Source organism: Nanorana parkeri, unplaced genomic scaffold (genome assembly GCF_000935625.1).
Source record: "Nanorana parkeri isolate BGI_ZX_2015 unplaced genomic scaffold, ASM93562v1 scaffold290, whole genome shotgun sequence".
Taxonomy (NCBI): Eukaryota; Metazoa; Chordata; class Amphibia; order Anura; family Dicroglossidae; genus Nanorana; species Nanorana parkeri.
The window spans coordinates 962,044-971,582 of NW_017306558.1; the positions used below are offsets into that span (position 1 = coordinate 962,044).

The 9,539-nt window shown below is 47.2% G+C and overlaps 1 protein-coding gene across 1 annotated transcript in view; it reads left to right on the top strand.

The window, feature by feature from the left end:
- The window catches only part of CCPG1 (cell cycle progression 1), a 40,811-nt gene continuing 31,272 nt past the window's right edge, over nt 1-9,539 (top strand). The window contains exon 1 of the mRNA XM_018557572.1: nt 1-214. The gene's annotated coding sequence lies outside the window, so the exon portion shown is untranslated. The remainder of the gene's footprint in view (nt 215-9,539) is intronic.

The window sequence follows — 9,539 nt, forward strand, 5'->3', positions numbered from 1 at the left end:
CTCGGTAGGCGGGGCTGAACTACAATTCCCGGCATCCGTCGCGGCCTAAGGAACACCTCGCCTGTCAGCTGCCTGTGGACCGGGTGTCAGCGCAGTTGTTTTTGTACAGACGTCACTGGCTGGGGGATTGGAGGTGACACCGAGCGAAGGACGGGATCCCGGCATATGTAAACACGAGGCCTGGGGGTCCCCAGGGCCTGTCTGCCTGACAGCGGTAAATAGCTGTGGTGGTATACGGGGGTGTAAGGGGGCTCTGTGGCGAGGGGGAGGTTCCCGGGCACTGTTATCTAATGCATGTCACCAAGTCATCTGACCACATAGAGTTCACCAACAGCTGTATCCCAGCCCCAATCTCCGGGTACAGGGACTCCTGAAAATGGTGGCAACATCCTGGCTTTTCACAGATTATCACACCTGTACTGAGCCATCGGCCGGGTGCCATTGCTGACCGCATTTTACTGACTGATTTAGTGGGTTGAACTCTTGAGTGGTGTGACTTCACTGGCTGCATGCTTGTTTATGCTGAGTGATGCAGAAAATAATGAAGGAGGTGACAGCCTGGCATCTAGCATCCTTAGAAGGAGATCAGACATGGAAGCTTACATAGTTCTCCCAGACAGTTTTCCTTTACATTTCTTGAAACTAGAGCAGACAGAATATAGGGCAGTTGCCAATAGTAACCAAATCAGCTTCTTTCATGTTTAAGCTTAAAGGATCATTACAGCCTCGTGTGTTTTGCGTGCTAGCAAGCAGTAGATACATGCAACAACAAAATGAACCAAATAGGTTTAAACTTACCTGTGTCTCCGCGTGCTGCCGTCTGAAGATTCTTGGGGAGCCTCAAAGGATTATGGGGCGGGCGCGTGCCCAGTTCAGATCTTCAGCTGGGAGAAGAGGAGAGACACAGGGTAAGTCAATGCAGGCAGCGTGCACCCGCACAGGCTCCGTGGGACACAAAAGACAGCAGTCAGCGCTGGATCAGAGACTGGCACCAGCGCTGGAAGGACCCCTGAAAACTACTGGAAAGAAGATGATGATCGGATCAAGAGGCATCATTTAAGGTAAGTCCTTAAAGCAGCATGGGGGGGGGGGGGGATTTGACTTTAATGTCACTTTTTAATTGAACAGCCTGAAGCTGGAAGCTAATTGGTTGCCAGTCTTTTCTGCATGTTGGATGGAGTTAAGATCATCCATAATAAACGATAAGTTCCGACTCTCACCTAAACCTTTCTTTAGTTTTGGACACAGTGGGGAGGGGATAGAACCTCTGTCAGGTTTTTTATTGTGTTTACCATCTGTGCTGGGGAGATTTCCCTTCACTTCCTGCAGACCTTGGAGGTGATGAGAAATCCCTCCACTGGGGGTGAGCTTGGGTTTTGAGTACGGTCATATTGGGCCAATGGCATCTATCCGGCTGGATCACCGGCTGAAAATAAAGGACAATAGCTTGAAAAAAGAAAACAAATCCAGCCGCTACATCTAAGGACTAGTAAGCTGCAATACATCATATTTTGTGTTTTTGGGGTTAGGCCCATTGTAAGGAGAGATGGATATCCCCCTGACCACCTTGTATTTACCTGCACAGGGCTCCCCTGCTACTTCTATGGCTGCCTCCACAACATACCTGGACTTCCTCCTTCCATGCAAAGGTAGGCCCATGCACTGTCAGATGACAGAAGAGGTGACAACATTCTCCTTCTAACCCAGGGGGAGCAACTCCCACCCTCCAGTTGTGCTTTAAATGCAAATCCCATCATGCCTCTGAGAGTCATGCCTGTAAACGTCAGTCTTGCAATGCCTCATGGGACTTGTAGTTTCACAATAGCTGGGGGTCCTCAGTTGCCCACCTCTGATACCAGCCAATACCGGATATTTTATGGCAGCTGCAACGGAGGTATGAGCAGCGGAGTAGCACTAGCCAGGTTAGTATAAGGTGGTCTGAGGTAAGCTTTTCTTGTCACTTTGCCCTAAATAGGCATGGCCGCAGGGTCTCTTTACAAAATACAACGGTATAGAGCAGGGGCAGGCAACCTTGGCACTTCAGCTGTCCCATGACACCTCTGGGAGTCATGCCTGTAAACGTCAGTCTTGCAATGCCTCATGGGACTTGTAGTTCCACAACAGCTGATGTGTCGAGGTTGCCCACCCCTGATATGGACTGTAGCTCACTTTAGTTAGGTCTGCGTTGCTTCATCAGCCAGCATTGTCTTGGGGAAGTTTGGTTGCACCAGCACAGCAGTAACTTGTCTCTAGAGACTCTAATGTTGCCTCCTGAGCTGTTGGGGAAGCACAGGTTCCTGCGTCTTGTTTTCTTAATGCTCAGCTCTGGCTTCCTGTGTGGTGACTTCATATCATGACCTTCAAGGTGCAGAATTGGTTCACTATTTCATCAGCTCTGTCAACAAGCATTTTAATGTATAAGGAGATCTATTTGAGCGGTGAGGACAGTGTTTTGTGTACAGACAAGGAGCAGTAGACAGTCCGGAGGCTTGTGAAGTCACTGGAAGGGATGCTGCTGGTTTCATGTTATTGCATCACTCCCAGACAGGAAAGAGTCAAGTTGATGAGAGGTCTGGTGATCTGCAGAGACGAGGCTCATCAGTATGGATATGATGCTCGGACATGTTCCTCTCCCTGGATGAGGATTTCAGTAGGAGGACGGCTGCACAGTTTTAGCCTCCAGTCATATAATTATAGACATTTAACACAAGTCTACATTGAGAAACCGGCTTGACTCATTCCTCCTGGAGGCTGGGGAATCTTGTGACTCTCGGATGACGTGTTTGTTCACTTCAGAGGTTCTTCTGCACATTTCTTCTAGGCATCCATTTTTTATTGCTACTACTTCAATATTATTATTTTTGAACGAATGCAAAACTAGATAAAACCCAAACTGAATGGCATTAAGGTCTCATTCACACCGAGCCGTCTTGTATCCCCTTTCCTTAACCACTTCCTGACCAGGTGTTTGGCCCCCCTTCCCGGCCACGCCATTTTTCAGTGTTCAGCACTGCGGTACTTTGACTGACGTCTATTCCGTCATGCAACGCTGTACTGAAATGAATTTTATACCATTTTTGGGGGACAGATAGAGCTTTCTTTTGGTGGTATTTATTCACCACTATTATTTTTTACTATATTTCGGGAAAATTCCTGAAAATTTTGAAAAAAAAGGTTTTTTTTTACATTATGTTAGGAAACATTTATTATTACCCAATTATTTTGGTAAAATATAAAAGACAGGGTCACGTCGGGTAAACAGACAGCAAACATGTCATGCTTAAAAATTGCGCGCACCCGTGAAATCGCAAAAAACTACCATACTCAAAATTGACCATAGGCAAAGCTTTGAAAGCTTTTACAGCTCATCAGTTTAGTGTTATCAGTGATTGATTGCCCTAGACTTATTGCTCTCACTGCGGCGTTGATGGCGATATGTAACATGTGCGGCGTAATGGGCGCAATCGTCACTTTCGCAGGCATGCACCCCTGACTCATGTTTGCATGTGTGTATGTATGGGTGGGAACTTTAAAAAACATTTTTGTTTTTTTAATTCTTTTTTATGTGCGACTTTAAATGTTTTGGGGTAAACTTACATTTTTTTTTTCCTATTTTTTTTTCCCACTTAACTTTATTGCTATCACAGAGGGGGCTGAGAAACCCCTCTATGTGACAGCAAAAGATGTGACAGGTCCTCTTTATGGAGACATCAGGGGTCTCCAAGACCCCTAATGTCACCTAGGACCCCCCAAAAGAAGCTGATGAAGCACAGATCTGCTCCATCAGCTTCTTTCCAGCTTCTGAAGCTGGAGAGTGACACAAGAATGCGGAAGTGATGTAACCCACCCCTGATATGGACTGTAGCTCACTTTAGTTAGGTCTGCGTTGCTTCATCAGCCAGCATTGTCTTGGGGAAGTTTGGTTGCACCAGCACAGCAGTAACTTGTCTCTAGAGACTCTAATGTTGCCTCCTGAGCTGTTGGGGAAGCACAGGTTCCTGCGTCTTGTTTTCTTAATGCTCAGCTCTGGCTTCCTGTGTGGTGACTTCATATCATGACCTTCAAGGTGCAGAATTGGTTCACTATTTCATCAGCTCTGTCAACAAGCATTTTAATGTATAAGGAGATCTATTTGAGCGGTGAGGACAGTGTTTTGTGTACAGACAAGGAGCAGTAGACAGTCCGGAGGCTTGTGAAGTCACTGGAAGGGATGCTGCTGGTTTCATGTTATTGCATCACTCCCAGACAGGAAAGAGTCAAGTTGATGAGAGGTCTGGTGATCTGCAGAGACGAGGCTCATCAGTATGGATATGATGCTCGGACATGTTCCTCTCCCTGGATGAGGATTTCAGTAGGAGGACGGCTGCACAGTTTTAGCCTCCAGTCATATAATTATAGACATTTAACACAAGTCTACATTGAGAAACCGGCTTGACTCATTCCTCCTGGAGGCTGGGGAATCTTGTGACTCTCGGATGACGTGTTTGTTCACTTCAGAGGTTCTTCTGCACATTTCTTCTAGGCATCCATTTTTTATTGCTACTACTTCAATATTATTATTTTTGAACGAATGCAAAACTACATAAAACCCAAACTGAATGGCATTAAGGTCTCATTCACACCGAGCAGTCTTGTATCCCCTTTCCTTAACCACTTCCTGACCAGGTGTTTGGCCCCCCTTCCCGGCCACGCCATTTTTCAGTGTTCAGCACTGCGGTACTTTGACTGACGTCTATTCCGTCATGCAACGCTGTACTGAAATGAATTTTATACCATTTTTGGGGGACAGATAGAGCTTTCTTTTGGTGGTATTTATTCACCACTATTATTTTTTACTATATTTCGGGAAAATTCCTGAAAATTTTGAAAAAAAAGGTTTTTTTTTACATTATGTTAGGAAACATTTATTATTACCCAATTATTTTGGTAAAATATAAAAGACAGGGTCACGTCGGGTAAACAGACAGCAAACATGTCATGCTTAAAAATTGCGCGCACCCGTGAAATCGCAAAAAACTACCATACTCAAAATTGACCATAGGCAAAGCTTTGAAAGCTTTTACAGCTCATCAGTTTAGTGTTATCAGTGATTGATTGCCCTAGACTTATTGCTCTCACTGCGGCGTTGATGGCGATATGTAACATGTGCGGCGTAATGGGCGCAATCGTCACTTTCGCAGGCATGCACCCCTGACTCATGTTTGCATGTGTGTATGTATGGGTGGGAACTTTAAAAAACATTTTTGTTTTTTTAATTCTTTTTTATGTGCGACTTTAAATGTTTTGGGGTAAACTTACATTTTTTTTTTCCTATTTTTTTTTCCCACTTAACTTTATTGCTATCACAGAGGGGGCTGAGAAACCCCTCTATGTGACAGCAAAAGATGTGACAGGTCCTCTTTATGGAGACATCAGGGGTCTCCAAGACCCCTAATGTCACCTAGGACCCCCCAAAAGAAGCTGATGAAGCACAGATCTGCTCCATCAGCTTCTTTCCAGCATCTGAAGCTGGAGAGTGACACAAGAATGCGGAAGTGATGTAACCTACATCACGTCTGCATTCTGACAGCGGAGAGGGGACTGGAGGGAGATCGTGTACCGAATTGTATGTTAACAGGCATCGCTGCCTGTTTTTAAATTGATGGCGTTTCCCGCTCGTGCGCGCAGCACAGCGTGCCCGAGTGTGCGGGGCTAACAGGCCGTGTATACACGGCCTGTTACATCCAGGAAGCTCCCGGCCGGCTGTATATGTACAACGGCCGGCCGAGAAGCAGTTAAGGCCGTATTCACACCTAGGCGTCCTGTAGCCCCTTTACGTAGGACCTCATTCACCCCTAGGCGTCCTGTAGCCCCCTTCCCTAGGACCTCATTCACCCCTAGGCGTCCTGTAACCCTTTCCCTAGGACCTCATTCACCCCTAGGCGACCTGTAACCCCTTTCCCTAGGACCTCATTCCCCCCTAGGCGTCCTGTAGTCCCTTTTCCCTAGGACCTCATTCACCCCTAGGCGTCCTGTAGCCCCTTTAAGTAGGACCTCATTCACCCCTAGGCAACCTGTAACCCCTTTCCCTAGGACCTCATTCACCCGTAGGCATCCTGTAGCCCCTTTACCTAGGACCTCATTCACCCCTAGGCGTCCTGTAGCCCCTTTACCTAGGACCTCTTTCGCACCTAGGTGACCTGTAGCCCCTTTACCTAGGACCTCATTCACCCCTAGGCGTCCTGTAGTCCCTTTACGTAGGACCTCATTCACCCCTAGGCGTCCTGTAGCCCCTTTACGTAGGACCTCATTCACCCCTAGTTGTCCTGTAGCCCCTTTACGTAGGACCTCATTCACCCCTAGGCGACCTGTAACCCCTTTCCCTGGGACCTCTTTCACACCTTGGTGACCTGTAGCCCCTTTCACTAAGGCCTCCTGTAACCCCTTTCCCTAGGACCTCTTTCGCACTTAGGTGACCTGTAGCCCCTTTACGTAGGACCTCATTCACCCCTAGGCGTCCTGTAGCCCCTTTACGTAGGACCTCATTCACCCCTAGGCGTCCTGTAGCCCCTTTACGTAGGACCTCATTCACCCCTAGGCGTCCTGTAGCCCCTTTACGTAGGACCTCATTCACCCCTAGGCGTCCTGTAGCCCCTTTACGTAGGACCTCATTCACCCCTAGGCGTCCTGTAGCCCCTTTACGTAGGACCTCATTCACCCCTAGGCGTCCTGTAGCCCCTTTACGTAGGACCTCATTCACCCCTAGGCGTCCTGTAGCCCCTTTACGTAGGACCTCATTCACCCCTAGGCGTCCTGTAGCCCCTTTACGTAGGACCTCATTCACCCCTAGGCGTCCTGTAGCCCCTTTACGTAGGACCTCATTCACCCCTAGGTGACCTGTAACCCCTTTCCCTAGGACCTCTTTCGCACCTTGGTGACCTGTAACCCCTTTCCCTAAGGCCTCCTTCACTCCTAGGCTGCTTTGTTGATACAATTTATCAGTCATGTGACTGGAGAAGCCATGTTGCTATGCCAACTGGTGCTGTCCTTCCTCCTGATCCACTCCCTGGCCAGGCCAGTTTCCCTTGCTGCTACTGCCTTCATAGACAAGATGGCCGTGCCTAGTGGTGACAACAAGACTTTTGGGGGCACCTAAAAAGAGTTTGTGGGGCTAATGACGTCTGCAGAATCTGCACATATAAGTTACTTTTATACAAGTACACAAATCTAATTGCCTGATTGGGAAAAAGGGGTCAAGCACTCTTTAAAATAACAAAGTTAAAGAAGGACTGCAGGCAAAACTTTTATTAACCCTTGCAGTGGGGCTACCCCTCCTGTACTGTAAGGGTTAACTGCTTGTTTTTGTCTAGGTGCTAAAATAAAAATAGTTATACTCACCTGCACTGTGGAGTCGGCTTATTCTTCGGCTGGTCCTTTCAGTGTCTCTCCCCGTCCTCTGCAGCGGTCTAAGGTGCTGTAAATCATTGCATTCTATACACAGTATATAGATGTGAGGATGCCGAGGAACATTCCAATGCTGCAATGGCGGAGGAGACACATTTTAGAGACTGAAGAAGCAGGGAGCCGGTTCAGCATTTCGGATGATTATAACTTTTTTTTTTAAAGCACCGAGACAAAAACGAGCACTTAACCCCGTGCGGGGGTAGCCCTACTACAAGGGTTTAAAACGTTTTGCCCAGAGTTCTTCTATAAAAAGAAAAGCGTAGTATGTTTTTGTTTACTGCATCTGTTCAGCTACCTTTTAATTATCATACCCGGAAAAATGGACCCGCTTGTGAAATAACAGATATAGAATAAAGAAGACCCATTTGTCATGTGACATATTACAGTCCATGATTCTCATCATCATAGTTCTATCCTGAGAGTTTTTACAGCAACATATAAAGAGTTCAGCGAGGAGTTTCTTGTAGAAAATAGAAGAGGTTCTCTGCTTCCTCCATTCTGTCCACACAGGAAGAGGAAATAAGAGCGGGTTACGAAACTATGTGTAGGTGTGATATGAAACGGTTGTGTTAAGTAAACTGAAACCTGCATTAAACTTCGAATGAAATAAAACAATATATTTGATTGTGAATGTGATTTCTACAGGGTGCCATCCGTCACGGGTGTTGTTACAGGATGTGGCTCGCAGTCTGAGAGCTGGGGCCAGTCCAGATGGATGGGTCTCTCAGTGTAGGGAGCGGGTATGCTAAAACTTGCACTTCTACAGACAGGAGACACATCAGAGGTCAGTCTGAGACTTGTTCAGATAAACAAGGGACATAATTGGGCCCTTCTGGGAATAGTAGTTCTAGCACATCTAGGAAGCTGGTGGTGGTGGTGAGTATGTCAAATAACAGTAGGAATCCATAGACCTCAGATGACTCACCCAATTGTCCCCAATCCCCTAATGGCTATGGGGTACCTGCAGATACCAGAAGCCAATGCAGCTCAGAGGATCTAGTTCTAGGACAGGTTGCACTTCTGATTTTCCCCTAAATCGCCATTGTTGGAAGGTGTCTGCCCACAGCACCTTCCAGACCTTTGTTTAGGCTTGCCGCCTAATTCGGCATGACTTATGACGCTCTAGTGCAGTGGTGGCAAACCTTGGCACTCCAGCTGTTCCAAAACTACAAATCCCAACGTGCATCTGCCTCTGGGAGTTATGTCTGTGGCTGTCGGAGCCTTGCAATGCCTCATGGGACTTGTAGTTCCAAAACAGCTGGAGTGCCAAGGTTCGCCACCACTGCTCCAGTGTCTATGGGCATCTTTGCCCACCGCTTATATTCTGGTCAATATTGAGGCTCTTTTGCCCAACAGGCAGGTGATTGGCAGGGATGCTAGCCTCTTAATTCACCCTTTAGCCCAGGGGTGGGCAAATCTGTCCCTCAAGCTGTTGGGAAACTACAAGTCCCATGAGGCATAGCAAGCCTGACAGTTACAGGCATGGGGCCTGAGGTGTTTCAGGGAAAGTGCACTAATTTATTTTTGCCCCTGTGCCCTGACCTAACAGATCGGGATGTTGTTACAGGATGTAGCTCGCAGATCCGATGCCTGGGGGCTCTGATGTTTGTTGACATCCCACACCACATGTCTCCTGATTGTGTTTGCTCATTACAGCCCCATAGACGCCTATGGGGCTTTTCTACCTCTGTCTCCTGGTTGGAAGACAGTTTTATTGATGTCTATGGGGCTGTAGTGTGCAGGTGCGGCCAGGAGAGGAAGACTTGTGCCATGTGATGTCGACAAACACTGGAGACCCTGGTCATTGGATCTTGGCAAGTATACATCTGTGGGTTGGGGGGGGGGTGGAATTGGTTAGGTAGGGCACAGGGGCAAAAAAATAAGTACACTGTGCTTTAAAGTTCACTGAACCTTTGAAGTATAACTAAAGGCAATTTTTTTTTTCAATTTGGATAGAGTGGTGAGGGGGTTAGAACAACGGTCAGGTTCTTATTGCTGTCTGTGTCCCTGTTAGGGAGAATCACATTCTCTACCTGTCCTGATCACTGGTGTCACTGGGAATGAAAGCAAGGGGAATCCAAAATGTGTTTGCAGCA